This window comes from Lepisosteus platostomus, chromosome 21, assembly GCF_059453375.1.
Source record: "Lepisosteus platostomus isolate fLepPlt1 chromosome 21, fLepPlt1.hap1, whole genome shotgun sequence".
NCBI classification, from domain to species: Eukaryota; Metazoa; Chordata; class Actinopteri; order Semionotiformes; family Lepisosteidae; genus Lepisosteus; species Lepisosteus platostomus.
The window spans coordinates 3,148,801-3,167,849 of NC_142631.1; the positions used below are offsets into that span (position 1 = coordinate 3,148,801).

At 51.2% G+C, this 19,049-nt stretch overlaps 1 protein-coding gene across 1 annotated transcript in view; it reads left to right on the plus strand.

The window, feature by feature from the left end:
• Window positions 1–19,049, plus strand: part of LOC148643888 (uncharacterized) — a 49,766-nt gene that overhangs the window by 25,577 nt on the left and 5,140 nt on the right. The window contains exons 11-17 of the mRNA XM_088615097.1: window positions 267–390; window positions 556–729; window positions 2,779–4,267; window positions 4,933–4,972; window positions 7,901–8,510; window positions 14,136–14,231; window positions 15,841–15,986. The gene's annotated coding sequence lies outside the window, so the exon portion shown is untranslated. The remainder of the gene's footprint in view (window positions 1–266; window positions 391–555; window positions 730–2,778; window positions 4,268–4,932; window positions 4,973–7,900; window positions 8,511–14,135; window positions 14,232–15,840; window positions 15,987–19,049) is intronic.

The window sequence follows — 19,049 nt, forward strand, 5'->3', positions numbered from 1 at the left end:
CAATTTTCTGCTTGGTGCATAGCCCCCCCCCAACGATGAGGAAGCCCCTAATGACAGCGTGCCTCATATTCAGAACACTTCACTCCCAACTACCTCTAATTATCCCTGCAATGCTAATCAGCACCAGCAATCCCAACTAGAGCGGAAACACCGAGCCAATTTTCGTGTTGCAACAGGAGCAGAAAATGGAGGGAATTGGCGGGGGGGAGCTGAGCACAGAGCCCCTCTCTGGAGAGCACGCTACAGATGGCTTCATTTTTGTGCAGGAAAACAGGAGGACTGTGTGCGGGGGTTGTGGGAGCGCTGGTAAAGACCCCTTCTCCAGTACAGTATACTAAGTGAGGACTCCCCCCAGACCTCTTTAAGGAATTGTCCCGAAATGAGCCGCAGGTGAGCAGATCTACTGTCGTGACTATGTATCCGCTGTGTCGGTGCTGCTCTTGCATCTGGTGATGTTGTGCAGTACGTAGCGATATAATAATAATAATAATAATAATAATAATAATAATAATTGCTTACACTTATATAGCGTCTTTCTGGAAACTCCACTCAAAGCGCTTTACAGGTAATGGGGATCCCCTCCACCACCACCAGTGTGCAGCCCCACCTGGATGATGCGACGGCAGCCATAGTGCGCCAGAACGCTCCCCACACACCAGCTCTCAGTGGGGAGGAGAGCAGAGTGATGAAGCCAGTTCAGAGAGGGGGATTATTAGGAGGCCATGATTGGTAAGGGCTCCATCGTCTTGGCATTTTGCAGAGTGGTTCTTTTTTATCTGTCTATGTTAAGTTTACTCTTCGAAGCCTGAGACTCAGCCCATTTGGCAACTGGGAGACGGGAGGACACAAACTGCAGCATTTTGGCAGACACTGCGAAGGGAATCCGCATGCTTTTTCTGTACCGGCAGCAAAGTCCCCAGTTTAATGAACAGCGGCTTGTTGCTCTGCATGCTGCGCTGAGATCCTGTATCCTGGATCGCAGTGTCACGTCAGGGTAACTGCTGTGCCCAGACTTGGGCATGTGGTATGGTATGGACACGCTTGTGTGCCGACGTTTCCGTGTGATCGCGTGCAGAGATGTGTAACGTAGCTGGGTCTGGCTCTGTATGCTGTTCTTATCCACATATGTGTGGAGTAGTATGTGCACACACCTGACAACCCGGGAGTTGCATGCAAGCCCGCAGGTGTCTGAGTGTAGAATGCATTTGCCTGCTGCTGCTGTGTGTGTGTGTGTGTGTGTGTGTGTGTGTGTGTGTGTGTGTGTGTGTGTGCGACCTGCCTTGTTTTGGCCAGCTCGCTCTCTGTATCTGCCCTTCTCTGTATCAGGTTGACGATCTGCACGTCTGCAGCCTGGCTCCACGCAGCTTATCAGAGCCCCTCTTAGGCATAGACTTGGCCCTCAGCCCTGTGTTGCGCGCGTGCGCGGTGGGGGGGGCGGCCAGGTCTCGTCTCCCACCAGCGCAAACCTTCCTCTTGCCGCTGATGCTGCAGAGCGCGGAGGCCTAAAGCAGGCCAACCGAGGCCGGCTGATTCCAGCATTTCCGCGCAGAGAGGCTGGGATCACCCCGGGAAAGGACGGGATTTTCGCATGTCCGCTCCCGAGATTGAAAGTGGTTGATGCCGCGGCCTGCGCCGAAACGTCAGGTCTTTCTAACAGTGACGCCTGAACCTGGGGACACCAGTGGACATTGAAGGGGCAGTGCAGTTAAAATGGAGAGCGGGAGGCGTCTTCACGCTAAGGCTTGTGGGAACCTAGAGCCAGCTGTCTAGGCGTGTTGTTAAAGCCGGTACCCTGGCTTCCTTTGAGAAACAGCTGGGCGAGATCCATGGGTTACTTACCTACTACCCATCGAGCTAGATGGGTTAAATGGCCTCTTCTTGTTTGTAAACTTTCTTTTGAGATGGGGGGGCCATCCATTCGATATCCCAGCATTGGATCTCAATTTTAAACATCTGCGTCATCAGATCCATCGATGAAGAACCTTAAACAGTTCAGCACAGAGCAAACACATCAGATTTCACCCCATTTGACTCCTGCATGTGTTCGTGCTGGCGTTTTTGTGATGTAGCGGGTTGCCGATCCGCTTGACCTTTGACCTGCTGGGGGTCCTTAAAGGGGAGGTCCTCAGAAATGCCTGGAGATTTGGACTTGCAGCTGTATTTATAATTGCGCCAAACTGTTTCTCGTTAAAAAGCAAAAAAAAAATGCTCTCTTCAAACCGTTTTGTTGCTGAATTCAGGTTGCTCATGTCTTCGCTTGTTTGCGAAATCTGGCCTCTTCACACATACACGTGTTGTGGGTAAAGTTACTGACTTAGCCATCCTGATAAAATCGCTGGATGTTAATGTTCATACAACGTGCCGGCACGTTCCAGTTTGATTTCCAGGTTATTTTAGATCCCGTCGCAGATCTCGAGCGTGCGACTCAAGAGTTTTATCTGCCGCAGTTCGGAGATGTTTGCTTGACTTCCTTCTTTCCAGAGAACCGGTTGTGCGCCGGAAGGCGAGAGGGAAAGGGCAGTAGCTCCTGTGTCTTAGTGCTCAGAGATCAGTGGGTCTCCGAGATCGGTCTCAGGACACCCTCTCCTGGCATGACCAGAGAGAATTGCGTGCATCTACCAACCTTCTGGAGAGCAACTCGTAAGACTTAGCAGCCAAAAAAGATCTCCGAACCTCCTCCTCCTCCTCGCTAGGGGATGTTTATTTCTTGTAATCTGTGCGTATCTAATAATCCCCGTTTCATCCCTTCTGTTTTGTTTTTTTTCCTGTGCAAATTAGATCATCCTTCTCCAGTTCTGACATCTCCCCCCCCCCTCTCCTCCTCCAAGCCCAGCAATGCAGGAAAGGAAATGACCCCAAATTAAAATTTAATGGTGGCATGTGTCTCCCATTAGTCATTACCCGCCGAACGGGAGACTTCCCCTGGACAGCCGAACCCGGCTCCTGGCGTCGTCATGGCGACGGGTGTTTGTTTTGGGAGATGAGGCCCAGGGTTTCTGTGTTGTTGTTGTTGTTTTTTTGTGGTGGTGGTGTGTGCGAGCCCTCAGACGGCGGCCCGTTCGGGACCGACTGCCCCCCCCGAACGCCTGCCTGCCCACCGGCTGGTCGAAACAGGCCGTCCGGGGTGTCTGCGCGCGTCTTCGGAACAGAAACGGGGCTTCATTTGGAAGAACTGCCGCCAGATATCCCCCACGCGGCGATCAGGAATCGGCGCATTGCTATTGACGGGGCCGTGCATTGAAGGAAAATGTCAGAACGCGCGGCCTGACATTTGGAAAGAATCCGATAACATTTCTTAAAGGCAGCTGGGGGTTCGGATGCAAGCACCACATCACCCCCCAAAAAACCTTGGGGGCGCCGGTATTGGCATGCACGCGGCGTGGGGGGCAGAGTGCGAGAGAGATAGGAGGCGAGGAGGTTGAGGGGTGCCAGCTCTCTCCTAGCGGGCGGTCGGCTTCCCGTGGCCCGAACTGACCCCCCCCGGCGCCCGCCTCCGCCAGCGTCTTCGGTCTCTGGGCGCGATAAGCGCCGGCACCCCGCTGTGGAAATGCCAGGGCGCCAACCCAGGGAGGGACCACCGGTGACCCTTCAGAGCCAAGCCTAGCTGCCCAGAACCCCCCCCCCCCCTGAGACCCCAGGGCACCCCTCTCCGTTATCAGCTCCCTTGCACCTGGAGAGGACGACAGGGGGGGACAGACAAAAGGCTTTCAGCAGAAATACTGGTGGGGCGATACAGCAGCGAGAGAGGGGGCGGTTTGGGTCGACGGGAATTCTCTTTCTTTCTGCTCGAGCCTGCCTTTGTATCCTTTTTAACAGAAAATAAATTTAAAAAAAGATCAGTAACGGGGCCGCCCCCCGGTGTTATATGTGTGTAGAACAGTTGAGTTCCCCCAAAAGGGGAAAACTGTCGCGTTGTGGAAGTTTGTGTGTTTTTTCATTTGTCCCAGAGAGAGGTTGACGAGAGGTTAGGTTGGCCTGGAGAGGTGGAAGCGTTTTTTTTTTGTTGTTTTTTTCCAGCAGAGAAGAACTTTGCTGTTTGGTTTTTCGTCTTCCTTGCCAGCCGGAGCTCGGCAGGGTGGGCCGCGGCCGAGATGGCGAGGTTTATATAGCGACCTCTGGGCACAGACGGAACAAGATGACCAAAACCGCCACGGAGGAATCGATTCGGGGATTTCTGTCTTGGCTGTTCCTCCTCGCCCAAGTCTCTCGCAGAAAGGATCGCGGTCAGAACCCCAGCCCATCAGCTCCTCTTTCGGGTTTAACTGAGGTGATTTTAAAAGGCCTTCTCCCGGCCTGTTGACCGTGCGTCGCGTGGCGCTGCTCTGTCTTCCTCGGGACGCTTCGAGAGAGAAATTCTTTTCTCTCCTCAAATCCGAACTCAAAAGGGCACCTTTTTAACTCGGGCCTGTGCCTGTGCCTGACGGCCCTCCGTTCTGTTTGTTTTTGTAGATTCTACTTTTCTTTTTCTTCATCACTGTGTACAGCATCCTTGGGTGTGGAAAAGGCACTTGATAAGTAAAAATGATGATTCTTTTAGACATGAGGTCAATACTGCCTGCAGCCTCTCTTATCACGATCTGTGTAACCACAGATTTGGGCTCGTTTCGGCTTTCGGCTTGGCTTCATAATATTAAGAATTAATATTATTCAGAATTATATTGGACATGAGGTGAAGACTCAGTCTCTTTCCATGAGCCACTCTGTATTTACAAGTAAAAGCGCGATGTTCCGTTTTTTAACTTGGCACAGATTTGGGCTCGTTTCGGATTTCGGCTTGGCTTCATAATATTAAGAATTAATATTATTAAGAATTATATTGGTCATGAGGTGAAGACTCAGTCTCTTGTTCCATGAGCCACTCTGTGTTTAAAAGTAAAAGCGAGATGTTCTGTTTTTTCATTTGAGACAGTTTTGTCTTGTGCTTTGCCGCAGGGACACCCCAGATGTGACTCTCTGGCCCCTGGGGACCTTGGTTTGTAGACCTCTTTACCTCCTCTGACTCTTGTCTCTCGCTCGCTGCGTCTCTCTCTCTCTCCCATCCCCCCCCATCCTGCTTCTTTCCTCCTTCTGTCCACCATGAGACGATCGCGCCTGGCCAAGACGGCGGCTCAACTGAACTTTCTAAAAGCAGCCGAGCGGAGGAAGATGAGGGAGGGGGCTCCTGCCCCAACGATCACCCGATCTTTATCTCTCTGTCTGCTCTCGGGGGCTGGTACGCTGGCCCTAACCTCAAACTGCAGCGGGGCCCCCGAGCGCCAGGCCTGTCTGAGAGCGCGAGAGCCTTTTCTCCTATCTGGCCGAGGTCGCTTTTCGGCCTCTCGAACGTGCGAGAGTGTACCGACACATCCGAACGGCACAACTCCGGAGACCAGACCGAGTTCTCGCCCGGGCTGGAGGGCGTTCTGTTAGCCCTGGTCGTGATGTCATCCGTCATGACATCACGGCGCGTGTTTAAAGAGTTTGAAAGTCCGGTTGGCACTGGTGGTTTTTACAGAGCTGTAGACGTACATACGCTGCATCCTAAAGTCAGTTCACTGGCGATCTTGGCTACCGCTTGGATGAATTATTGTACAGCCCACAAGAGAGAGAGATCACTGGCAAGGACAAAGTTTGTTTTCACAAACTATTACCCTTCCTACACAATGAGTGAGTGAGTATTTGTAGTGGAGTATTGTCTCTGACAGTATATATATGTAACGGTTGTGAACAAGAGGAGGTGTCTGATCTGTCTGGGAGTTAATGGGTCCAAGGATCACATGGATCCATTTCTTGAAGGTTATCGACTTCGGCCACTTGGCTTGTTCCAGACTCCCGCGACCGTTTGGGTAAAGAGGTGTCCCCTTGTTCCCGGTTTTAAAAGCATTTCCTCGTCGTTCCTCTAGCTTGTGTGTCGCTGTTCATTCTCCAGAAGTCCTGAGGGTGGGAGGATTGGGAGAACTTGTATAAGGTGCCCCTCGCAGTCTTCTGTATTTTGTTTCTCCAGTGAAGGCCTCAGCTCAAAGCGCTTTACAGGACGTGGGGAATCCCACTGCCACCACCACCAACCAGTGTGCACCCCCACCTGGATGGTGCGCCAGTCCGCTCCCCCCACACACCAGCTCTCAGTGGGGAGGAGAGCAGAGTGATGGAGCCAGTTCAGAGAGGGGGGTTATTAGGAGGCCTTGATTGGGAAAGGCCAATGGGAAATATGGCCAGGACACCAGGGTAACACCCCCACTCTTTTTGAGAAACTATACTGGGGCAGTAAGACCCACCCAGACTGCAGGGTGGGCCCCCCCTACTGGCCCCTCCGATACCTCTTCCAGCAGCAGCCTTAGCTTTCCCAGGAGGTCTCCCATGCAGGTACTGGCCAGGCTCACACCTGCTGGGCTCCAGTGGGGCTGCCAGCGGCGAGTCGCAGGGTGATATAACCGCTAGTTCATCTTTATCACACTGATCATTCTTCACCAGCCCTGACCACAACACCTTCAAAAGTAAGCTATAGATGGCTGGTGTCCACACTGTGTATAGCACACATGGGCTATACGGCGTTGTTGTTTAGCGTGCTCTACGTGGGGGTAGAGCAGGGGTTTGGACGGCTTTGCTGTGGGTTTCCACATGTCCTGTAAAAAAACGTGCGCCCCTGTTCAGTCGGCTGATCCGTGCTATCCCTGGGAGATGAAAGCTCCGGGAATCGGGTTTCAGAAGCACAGAGCCACACGCCTTCCAGTGCCCACTGCCCCCCAAGAGAGAGCCTTCAGGGTGCCCAGGTCTCGGTTAATTAGAGAGCCCACCAGTCCCCCAAGACCGAAGCATCGTAAAACACTCCCCCCCCCCCCCAAGTACCCCATAAAAAGTTTCAATGAAATTAAAAGACGGCTATTTCTGGTGGCAGGGATGGGGGGGGGGTGCTAATTAGAGCCTTTCGCTTCGGGGGCTTTGTGTTAACTTTAATGAGCAATTAGCGATATTGTGTCTTCCTCTTAAACCGAGAGAGAGGGGAAACAGACGTGGTGGTTTGGACAAGCTGGGGGGCGAGGCGGGGGGGGGCAGACTGCCAATTCAGGGGCATGATGCAAAGCAGGGGAAAATAAAAGAAAGCAAAAGGCCCAGCCCCTGGTCTGGGAACAGCGTGCCCCTGGCGTCAAGGAGGGCTTAATTAGCGCACCCCCCCGTCTGCTCCTAAACTTGTCAGGCTGGGTTCGCAGGTGAGCCTGTGCTCTGGAGCAATTCATTCAGAGGAAGATGAAGGGAGATTGTCACAGTCTTTAAATCTGTGCCCAGCCAGAGGGGTGTGATCGAAGCTTGTGTAGCACACAGAGGAAAGGCTCTTGGCTCATTCGCCCTGCAGCTCACCCACTGGAGCTCAGCAGGTGTGAGCCTGGCCAGTACCTGGGTGGGAGACCTCCTGGGAAAAACTAAGGCTGCTGCTGGAAGAGGTGTTAGTGGGGCCAGTAGGGGGCGCTCACCCTGTGGTCTGTGTGGGTCCTAATGCCCCAGTATAGTGAAAAGGCGCCGTCCTTCAGTCGAGGTCCTGACTCTCTGTGGTCATTAAAAATCCCAGGGTTAGGGTTAGGGTTAGGGTTACTCTCGAAAAGAGTAGGGGTGTTACCCCGGTGTCCTGGCCAAATTTCCCATTGGCCCTTACCAATCATGGCCTCCTAATAATCCCCATCTCTGAACTGGCTCCATCACTCTGCTCTCCTCCCCACTGAGAGCTGGTGTGTGGGGAGCGGACTGGCGCCTCATCCAGGTGGGGGCTGCACATTGGTGGTGGAAGTGGGATTCCCCATGACCTGTAAAGCGCTTTGAGTGGGGTGTCCAGAAAAGCGCTATATAAGTGTTAGAAATTATCATTATTATTATTATTATTATTATTATTAATTTTTAAGATGCTCCAACTACCATGCCCCTTCCCCAGTGCGGACTGGAGACCTTTCCACCCTGACCACCAGGCGGCTCGCCCACAGAGTCAGTCTAAGCAGGGCTAGAGGGGTGGTGCTCCTCCTCCATCGGGCAGACGAGTTTCCAGGACGGCCACTAGAGGTCAGTGTTTCCCCCTTGTGCATGGCCGGAGCCCCGGGTGAAATGGAGAGCAGTGCAGAGAGACGAGAGAGCACGAGGGTTAACCCCCCCTCCACCCATCCTTCCAGCCTCGCAAATCGGACACTTTCCCAGGGAAGGTGGTGGCAAGCTGCGACCCATCCCGGGAACACGGAGCGCGCGTCGGGAACAGGAGAGCCCGTTTGCTCTCCGTCTGGATGCTACGCCTGCTTGTCACAGGGCCGCAGGGGACACTCGGAGCCGGCAGGCACGCCCAGTGGATGCGCTGTTGGCAGGGGCGAAGAGACCTCGTCCACCTGCAGGGAGGGAACGTGCAGACTCCACACGGACAGACACCCCGGTCCAGACTCGAACCCAGGAGGCCGGAGCTGTGAGGCACCTGGGTGATCCGGGGGCCCAACAGCAACAGGGTGGTGGAGAAAAAAACGACAACTGCATGAGGCTACTGTCAGCTGCACACCGGAGAGGTAAGGCGTGAAATGACGGGGTCCGACAGTTGGGGGAGCTCGACAAGGCGGAGGGAAGGAATATCGCACAAGTGGCAAACAACTGCATTTAAACCCCAGGTGGCAGAAATATGTCAGGCAGTGGACAGGGAATAATTAGAGACACAAACCTGTAATCGTTTCCGAAAAGGGCTTTTAAAGATTGATGGTTTTTTTTCGTGAAATTTGGATTTAATCTCTTGATACCGAGCAAGAGCCTTGATTTCCAACAGCCTGCCACCGTAGCAGACGGACTCGAGTGGTTGTGTTCTGAGCGTCACGTCGCCGAATTATCTCAAAGCGGGCAGTTCCGGGACCCACTCTGAGAACTCTTTAGCACTTTAGCTAGAAACTGCTCTTGCAAAATGTTTCACTCCCCCGCCTGGTTACTCGGCAAAATTCTTTTTTTGGCAGAACCTTCCTCTCCACCTCGGAAGATTGCAACATTGCGAGTCTTTTTTTCCCCCAGTCTCCTCCTCTGGCTCCTGCCTGTGACTTGTCCGTGTCCCCCCCCCACCCCCTCTCATCCGAGCTGTGGAAAACTGGGAATCGGACCGATAACGTCCGTCTTGACACTAGCTAACCCTAAAGAGTGACCAATCCCCTGCTTATTACCACTCGATTAAGTCTCCCGTGCAGTTGCTTAATCGATGCATATGTAAACGTGCAATTCTGAGTTCTGTGCGTTATAAATGGCAGTTTTCAGAGGGAGGGGAGATCTTCACAAAAGTTGTGCCGTTCTCTGTGTTGTTTCATGCAGCAAAACAAATTGCTTCTGAGAGAAGATCTGTCACTTTTCTAGTTTGTTCCACTGTTCATTTGCCGTTTCTAATTTTTTGAATGCATGCAGAATATTCACAACAACTTTGCGGAGTTCAGGTGAATGCCCAAAGACCGCTGGACAATGAGAGGCCAGACACACGCTCGGGACCCTGTTGCCTTTTAGCAGAGAGGGTTACTGTTCAGATGTGGGCTGGCCGCGGATGTTCACAGGGACCTCTTCACGAACTGAAGAGAGCAGGCTGCTGGTGTTTTTTTTTTTCTCCCGTACTTTGGACGTCAGGATTATTTTGGCAAGACCTTTGAATTTTGGGCGTGACAGTGGGTGGAAATGGAGCCTAGTTTAACCGTTTTCTCCCCCCAGAACCAAGGGCAAAGCTTTCAGCCGGGCTGATAAGACTGTTGTGCCTCCACACTGTTGTAAAGAAAGCACCTCGGCATATCTCCCTATGTCCGTGGAGAAACCGGTCAGAGTCGTTGCTCTATGTGATATTCTGCTCCCTGCGATCTGATTTTGAAGTCTCATCGTTATTCTGCATCCGTTTCTTCGACTTCCAGCTCGCAATTAACAGGCTAATCTCGGGATCTGCCGTTAAATGAGTTTATTGTAGTCCAATGCGCGTCAAACAAAACATTTTGACAACATGTTATTGACGACCTTTTTAACTCGAAGGCGGGAAAAAAATTAAACTAATAAAAAACCAGCGACAAGTGACGGGACGAGCTCCGTCTCGTCGCTTAGACACATAAGCTGTGTTTAATACAGCTTCCCAGGAGGTAAATTGGCAATTAAAAAGACTACCGAGTAGCATTATTTAGACAAACTTCTATAAACCAACGTCTGTAAACAAAATTAAAGATCTTTAATGTTGTAAATATAACTTAGAAATCCAGGTAGCGATTTTTCGGAATTTTAGATGTGTTTTTTCACCAGTACAGTTCCCTTATTAAAAATGCGCCTTTTTGGACAGTCAAGGGTCGCGTTAACAGTTGGTTATATCGAATCATCCTTGTATAATAGAAGTCGGGACCGTCTTAAAAGGCAGTATCACAAAATAAATGCAGAGCTCAGACAGGGCTACCTTCTCTTAATTCAAACACAGACGGAACGAATAGCAAAGCAGTGGACCAATCATGGACTTAACGCAGTGGTTCTCAACCGGGGTACCGTGTACCCCTGGGGGTACCTTGGGCGTCGCATCCAAAATGGCGGCTTTTCATGTGCTTGGTGGTTTTAGCAAAGTATCGGCTAATTCTGAAATCACTTCGATTCTTAATGATACGTGCATATGTATTTATTTATTATTCCACTATAATAGGTGCTGTATACATACAAAACACAAAAAACAAAACAAAACAACGAACAGCCCTTTCTTAGCGTTCTGTACCTATGGTAATCTTAGGGGTTACCTCTGGACCTGGCCGACTCTCCATGGGGTACCCCGGCCAAAAAGGTTGAGAACCACTGATTTAACGGGGCAGGGTTATACGCATAAATCAAGCACAGTCCTCGTAAGGCGAGCGATAGGTCGCTCTGTAGGTGTCCTCAGCTGGGTCTGGGCACGTCTGACCTGCGTGTGTGTGTGTGACTGTTGGATAGGCAGTTGGATACCTGTCCACAAGCCGCTGTTGAATCAGGAAGTCCTCCTGAGATCTTGTTGGTTATTTCCTCCTTGTGTTTTAACAATACGATTTCATGTTCTTTTGCCTACATCTTAGGAGGCCGGGCTCCTATCCCCCAGAGAAGCAAGCTCGAGTCTTCTGTCCCGGGTTTGGCGATGCGTGTTTTCTGCAAATATTTCAGGGGGCAAATTGAATTCGAGAGATTGGGGCTATTAAGAGAAAAATCAGTGCTATAAGAGATGCATTTTAATATCGCTTGGGTAAAAAGGGGTTGGGGATTCACGTGGGAGTCGGGGCACGTTTTGTGCTACAATTTGAAATAAAACGGTGAAGACCTTCAGTTTGGCTTTGTGCGCTTTCCCTGGTGTTTAACCCAAGTGTACAAGTCTCGTATTTTTATGACAAAATAGTCGATGCTTTGTTCAGATTGGAAGCCAGGCCTGTCAATTATATATATATAAAATTATAAGTGGAGTTTGAATTAATTCTTCGGTCTGGTGTCCCAAATGACAGCCGTGTTTCGTAAAAACCGCTTCGTCTGTTCCGAGGGCGACTCGCAGTTTCTCCGGCCCGCTCTCCCTGGTCTCGGTTTCCCTGCGCCTTTTTCCAAGATAAAAAAAAAATCCCAGGAATTTCCTCCGAATTCCCATAGGATCTTTCTGCGGCGGCTCACGCGTTATAATAACCCCACCCCTCCCCAAACCATACTGCGCTCACTGTGTAAGTGCTCCTGCTACACCCACTGGGCAAGAAAAAAGTCTTCTCTGCCCCGGGTTTCGAGAGCCGGGGGGGCTATCCCGTCATCCGACTCCGAAGCCGCTGGGGTCGGCGAACGAGGCGGAGGAGGAGAGAAGAGTTCAAAAGCAAGCGAGCGCTTAACTGGAGAGAGGAAAGTGAGAGACGAGGAGAGCTCAGTTAAAACACTTCAGAAACCCCCATAATTAAGCTACACGGTTCTTACAAATGTGACAGAGGTGCGAGGGGGGCGGGAACGAGAGAACGCGAAATGGAGGAAGGAGGAGAAATTGAAGCGGGGGGGCTGAAAAGGGAGACGGCCCGAGCTGGGCGCCGAGAGCGCCGTGTCGAAACTTGCATCTGTTCCTAATTAAAGAGTGTTAATGAAGGCACGTGTTCCGCTGAGCCCCGCTGAGCCCCAGCCTGGCGGTCACAGTGTCGGAGGCGGCGGCAGAGGGAGGAGGAGGAGGGGGGGAGTGTAGGATTTTTTTTTAAATGAAGAAACTGGAAGTGGAGCGGGCGCCCCACCCCTCCGGGAGGTGAAAACCGGAGGAAAACTCGGCTGAGGCGGGAGTGAGCAAACCGCGGTGACAGAAGACGCATAGTACAGTACTGAGGGTTTGTTCCAAAGGGAAAGAGACTCGCTCCTGTGCTCGGTGGTAGCCGTTTGTCCCACCCCGTTTCGGAACGCATTTTTGCAGTTCGTAAAGCGCTCCGTTTGGCTTCCCGAAGCTCTCGCATTCCTGTGCTACACAGGAGGGAAGGAGAAAGGATAGATATACTTCCCCCCGCTCAGTTTGCCAGGAAGCGGTCCCAGTTCAGGCAGCTGTGCTCCTCTGCTTGTGGACTCAGACGGTTGGCCGTTGCGTGATCCTGGCGGCCGCACCGATAGCTGACATTAGCTCCGACTGCTCGTTCAAGCTTGGGCTGGAGGGCAGGCAGATCTCTCTCTCTGTGTGTCTGATGGAAGTCCCAGCTCTCGTTCTCCCCGAGTCTGGGAGCAGCAGGTGTAATTAGTGAGGATTATGGAGATAATGAGCTCCTGGAAGAGCTGGGAGAGCAGAGTCGGGCTTGATCTGTGTGTAAATACCCCCACCCCCCCTCCACGCAGGCACAATAACAGCGCTTCGCACACGTCTCGGCTCCGAGCGACCCCCATAATTGGTGCTCGACTCCAGTGTCTCCCCGGCCTGCCCTGTCGGGAGGGATCGCGGCGAATGACAGAACACAGCGCGATTGCGTGTGCTTAAACACATCTGCGCAGAATATCAACATAAGAAAAGTTACAGACGACGCTGGGGGTGGGGGGAAGGCCGTTCAGCCTAATGTGTCCGGTAGTTAGCAGCTAGTTTATCTTTGTGTTGGCAGCATGGCTGGGCACCTAGTTTTTAAGACTCTCAAAGCCCTTTTTGTTTTTTACAGAAGTGTGCTTTGAAAGGCACTTCGCTTAGGGATCTCTCAGTCCTGAGTTAGATCTTTACCCTTGATCCAACTGGGCCCCCTGTGGGATGGAAAAACACAGATGGATCCAGACAGATTCCCTGCCGGGAGTCAGGTAGGGAATACTGGAGTACCGCAAGGATCTGTACTAGGATCATTGCTCTTGCTCATTTATATCGGTGCTCTAGAGTCTGGAATAGTCAGTAAAGTAATGATAATAATAATTGTTTACACTTATATAGTGCTTTTCTGGACACTCCACTCAAAGTGCTTTCCAGGCAATAGGGAATCCCACTACCGCCACCAATGTGCAGCCCCACCTGCAGGAGTCGGCTTTGCAGGGCATTGGCAAACTGTGGAAACAGCAAATGCAGTTGTTCCGATGTACAGTCAGGTCAGAGCAGTTCCAGCAAAGGACTGTGGGTCGCAAAGAGACTGGAGACCCCCCCCCCCCAGGCCGTGCCCCCTTGAAGCACCAACCCAGCCTGTGCGAGAACGGAGCGGAGCAGATCCGTCTGAGCTCCCAGCGCTCAGAGTTGCGTTGTCCTCTGTGCTGTGGCTGTCTGAACAGTGTGTTTTTGTCACTCGGGTGACTTATTTTTAACAAGGGAAAAGCAGCTGTTGTGTGAGTGTGTGTGGGTGCAGGGATGGGGGATCTCTTCAGTCCCTAAAGGAGTTTCCCTCCTCACACCTGCTGACCTTCACAGTCGCCCCTCCCCCTTCTTAATTACCACCAGTAACTTGTGTAAACATGGCCCCCTCCCCAGCTGTGCTGCCATGGGGCTTTGATCTGGCCTGGGTTCATTAAGGATCTTATCAGCTTTTAATTAGCTCCTGAGGTCAGCCCGGCCTTGTTCCTGCGGCTCTGGGTGCTGTGGATACTGGGGATCGGGCATCCCCTCTGCTCCCAGTTCACCCTTTTCACTGATAACCATCAACAGTATCAGCGCATGAAGTCCCGCTTGCATTTACTCTAGTAGTGAATCACCCTTGTGTTTACACTGTGCACTTTTCCTTTTTCTTCCCCAGGGATCTGAGAGCGCTTCGCCTACAGGAGGGGTCCCAAATTCCCCCGCACAGCTCTGCAATGGAGAGTGTGGGGAGCATCTGGTTGGCCAGGCCCAGGTCAGTGGAGAAAGATGTCACAGCAAGGTTTTTCCTGTGCAGTTGGAAAGGTGTTAGCATTTTGTTTAGACTCTGACAGCATAAATATAACATTCCTTTACTGTCCAATGTCTCAGAAATGTGTCTGGCATCCGAGTAGCTACGTTTGTAGGGGTGTTATCCCAGTGTGCTGTCCAAATCACCCATCAGTCATGGCCTCCTAATAATCCCCATCTCTGAACTGGCTCCATCACTCTGCTCTCCTCCCCACTGAGAGCTGGTGTGTGGGGAGCGGACTGGTGCACTATGGCTGCCGGCGCATCATCCAGGTGGGGCTGCACACTGCTGGTGGAGGGGATCCCCATTACCTGTAAAGATCTTTGAGTGGAGTGTCCAGAAAAGTGCCATATAAGTGTAAGGAATTACACTGAGCCTTACAAAAAACATACAAACAGTACAAATAAATATAACATTACATAAAAGACACCAACCCACACATAGGCATTGTACATCACTCCTATAGCGATCCTTGCACCCACATCAAAACCTGTAAGCCTACTCCCCCAAAGTCACCATGAACCCCTATAACTGCACAACACCTTCATTTTTTATAATAATAATAATTGCTAACACTTATATAGCGCTTTTCTGGACACTCCACTCAAAGAGCTTTAGAGGTAATGGGGATCCCCTCCACCACCACCAGTGTGCAGCCCCACCTGGATGAGGCGCCAGTCCGCTCCCCACACACCAGCTCTCAGTGGGGAGGAGAACAGAGTGATGGAGCCAGTTCAGAGATGGGGATTATTAGGAGGCCATGATGGGTAAAGGCCAGGGGGAAATTTGGCCAGGACGCCGGGGTTACACCCCTACTCTTTTGGAAAAACACCCTGGGATTTTAAATGACCACAGAGGGTCAGGACCTGGGTTTTTATGTCCCATCCGAAGGATGGCGCCTTTTTACAGTATAGTGTCCCCCTCACTATACTGGGGCATTAGGACCCACATGGACTGCAGGGTGAGCGCCCCCTGCTGGCCCCACTAACACCTCTTCCACCGCTAATTGCACTTGTCTATAAACCAATGCTCCCTTATCCTGAGCTAATTTATTGAGCAGTGTGATAAAGAAATGCCTCCACACTGTGTCATTACTGTGGTGTGTGGTGTTGCCACAGCTGTGCGTGTTGTGTGGTCAGCTGGCTCGGCAGCGGAGACTGACAGATTGTGTCCAGTATCGCCAGCAGTTTCGCCCACCCTGTTCGGCACTAATGTGGGATCTTTATTAATGTAGGTAAGAGAGTCCGGGATTACTGCTAATCAGTCGGATTACCTTCCTATATTATTTTTCCATTATTATTATTAGACTGGCACTGCTATCCAAAGTGGCTTTAAACCAGGAGAGACACCTGGAAACCTGGTGTCTTCTGGTTTTGGTGATAGTTGGTGTAATTAATTAGCAGCATAATTGGACTACTTCATGGGTCCAGAGTGACTCTTTAATTCGTTGTACCTATAGCATAACATCACTTTATTGGCCCTATACAATTTCTTGCATTAGGAATTGATGTGAATGTCTTATGGAATCGTCTCTAAAGGACTGTAAGACTAACCCCTCGTATGTCTAATTTAGGAAATCAGTTGATGACTTGGTTACTTGATGGCACACTTCCCCCGAAGAGCCCTCCAGGATCCGAACCGGAGAGCGCCGATTTCAGCTGTCCACAGCTGCCCTGCAGGGGCTGGAAGATGGGGCCGCCGGGCAGCCGTGTGAACGAGGTGAGGGGTTGGGGGGGTACCACCAGGGTCCCCGGTTCTGTGCCGTCACCCAGAGCACGTGCCGCCGAGCGGAGGGGGACGAGTCTCACCGGGGAGGAAGCTCGGCAGCTAAAGACTTCGGCTCGAGGCGGCGCAGCGTTGCCTGCTGGGAGCGAGCGAAAGCGGGTGTTCCGAAGCACTCTGGGATTGGGCTGCCTGAGCGCGGCAAACGGTTCTGCTTTTATCGCGCTTGAGGAGGGCGTTTTGTCGGAGGGCCAGGCTGCAGTCGGATTCGCTAACTGATAGGCCTTGAAATCCCTTTTCCCCGACAGGGACCCCCCCCTGTGTCTGCTCTCCCTCCCTCTCCGTTAAACATCATCAACAACAGACCCCCCCCCCCCAAAAAAAAATTGATGCACATTCGCTCCACTACACACATAATTGGCTGCGTTACAGTGCGTTCAGCACCGACTTAAGTGGCTGTTAATTTAATATGCAAATTGCTCTGTTGTCAATCTGAATGTATTTTTTAATTAAAAACGTGTTTCTTGAAAAACGAAGGAGGAGGGCGGGCGGGGGTGAAAGAAGGAAGGAGGGGTGGGGAGGGGTGTTTGAGTTCGAGATTTGGGATTGAAGGTTTAGATGGGGGTGGAACAGACTGTTCTTGGAAAACGGCATCACGATTCGAGCTCAGGGGCCCAGTGGAGTAGGAGTCCTTAGCCACAGAGCCACCCCAACGCCCTCTGCGGTGAGAAACCCATAGTGACGGTCCAATTCCTTGCACCTCCCAGCCAGGGCCGAAAAAGAAACGTGAGGGGATAAGTGTAAGGGTTTTGTGGGAAGGCTGCTGCTAATGATAATAATTCCTTACACTGTGTATATATAGCACTTTTCTGGACACTCCACTCAAATCCCACTCCCACCACCAATGTGCAGCCCCACCTGGATGATGCGTCAGCAGCCATAGTGCGCCAATGGGGAGGAGAATGGAGCCAGTTCAGAGAGAGGCCAGGGGGGAAATTTGGGCTGGAGGCTGGGGGTAACACCCCTACTCTTTTTGAGGAGCACTCTGGGATTTTTAATGACCGCAGAGAGTCAGGACCTCGGTTTTACCTCTCATCCGAAGGACGGCACCTTTTGTACAGTATAGTGTCCCCGTCACTATACTGGGGCTTTAGGACCCACACCGACCGCAGGGTGAGCGCCCCCTGCTGGCCCCACTAACACCTCTTCCAGCAGCAACCTCAGTTTCTCCCAGGAGGTCTCCCATCCAGGTACTGGCCAGGCTCCCACCTGCTGAGCCCCAGTGGGGCTGCCCGCGGTGAGCCGTAGGGTGCGATGGCTGTTTCACAGCTGCCAGTGAGTGGAGGGCAGGCAGGAGGCAGATCTGCTGTCCCCCTGGGGGCTCAGGGTGTGTGTGAGAGCCGTGCCCGCCAGAGGGCAGCAGTGGGCAGGGGGTACGGGCATTGTGGCGGAGGGGGGCGTGTCCGGGCAGAGAGAGAGAGAGAACGGGGGAGGAGATGGCTGAAAAGTAGACCATGCAGACATGTAGACACGCCCCCCAGCCCCCCACCCTGTCACCCACAAAAACAGACCCCCCCCCTCCAATCTCTCTTTTTCCTTGCTCTGTGGTAACTCGTCAACTACCGTACGGTGGCGCGCGTTAAAAAAAAAAGAGGTGGCTGCTACCCTGGCGCAGCAGATCGGCGCTAATTAATTTCATTAGAGAGACAAGCCTGTTGGAAACAAAGGTGTGTGTGTGTGTGCGTGCGAGGTGGGGGGATGGGCTCCAGAACGAAGGTGGAGGGAGGGGGTTACAAGGAGTGTAAAGTCAAACCAGGAACCCTCAATGTTGCTAATTCATTTACAGATTTAATTAGATGGAGGGAGCCCTCTCAGTTATTAAAAAGAGAGAAAAAAAAAAGAAGAAATGTTGCCAGCATTACAGCACTTTTTAATTACGGCATTGGGCTCCAGATCCCTGCCTGCCGACGTCTGGGGAACCAGTTAATTAAAATCCTCATTATTTTACTTTTAATTAGTTCCCCCCTCTTTTGTTTCCTCTCGCCATATGGCCATGTTCCGTGGTCAAATTAACTTAATTGAGCTAATTAAGCTGATCAGTTTAATTATTCAAAGCATTCTGATTGGGCAGGGAACTTTTTTTTTTTCCTGTAAAGTTCACAGTTGTTTAGTCTTGCTTTCTCCTTCTGTTTTTTTTTCCCCTCTACCTTTCACTTGCTTTCCCTGGTTCTGCAGGACTCAGTGTGTTGCGATCCCAGTGCTTGCAGGCTGTGTTTTTAGACTCCAGCGCCGTTTTTTTTTTAAAAAAAGTAATTTCAAGAGCCCATTCAGTACTGCTGGGAGTATGAGGTCTGTTTCCTTTATTAATCATTTGACAAATATTTTTAGCCACGGCATCTTGCAGGGGCTGTGATTACCTAGTGTTGTTGCTGTGTGCTGTATAGGTTTATATTAAAGAAGCACAGAAGCCTCCCAGCTGGGATTTGAACCCAGAGTCCAGACCCCTGCTACGACATCAACATTTTATGTTATATAGATGACATCATTAAATCATTAGACCATTGATATCAAGGTCTAGGACCTCAGCTTTCCATGTTTTAGTATTTTTAATTGATAATTAAGGACTCCCATCATTTACCTTTTAATATCATCTCAATCAATTCCCCCTTAATCCGACATCAAGCTCATCTCGATTAGATCCTCCTTAATATGACCTCTAGCTCATTTCGATTAGGTCCTCCTTAATCCGACATCTATTTTATCTCGATTAGTTTTCCCTTAATCTGACATCTAGCTCATCTCGATTAGTTTTCCCTTAATCCGACATCTAGCTCATCTCGATTCGTTCCCCCTTAATCTGACATCTATCTACCTCATCTCGAGTACTTTTCCCTTAATTGCTCAGCTCGATTAGTTCCCCAGTAACCTTTGTCTCACATCGAGCTCATCTTAATTAGTTCTCTCTTCAACCTCATCACGACTTGAACCCCTCAATCGCTTGATGGCGATTAGTTTCCCTTTCATCTCTATCAGTATCCCCTTTAATCACAGCTCCATTTC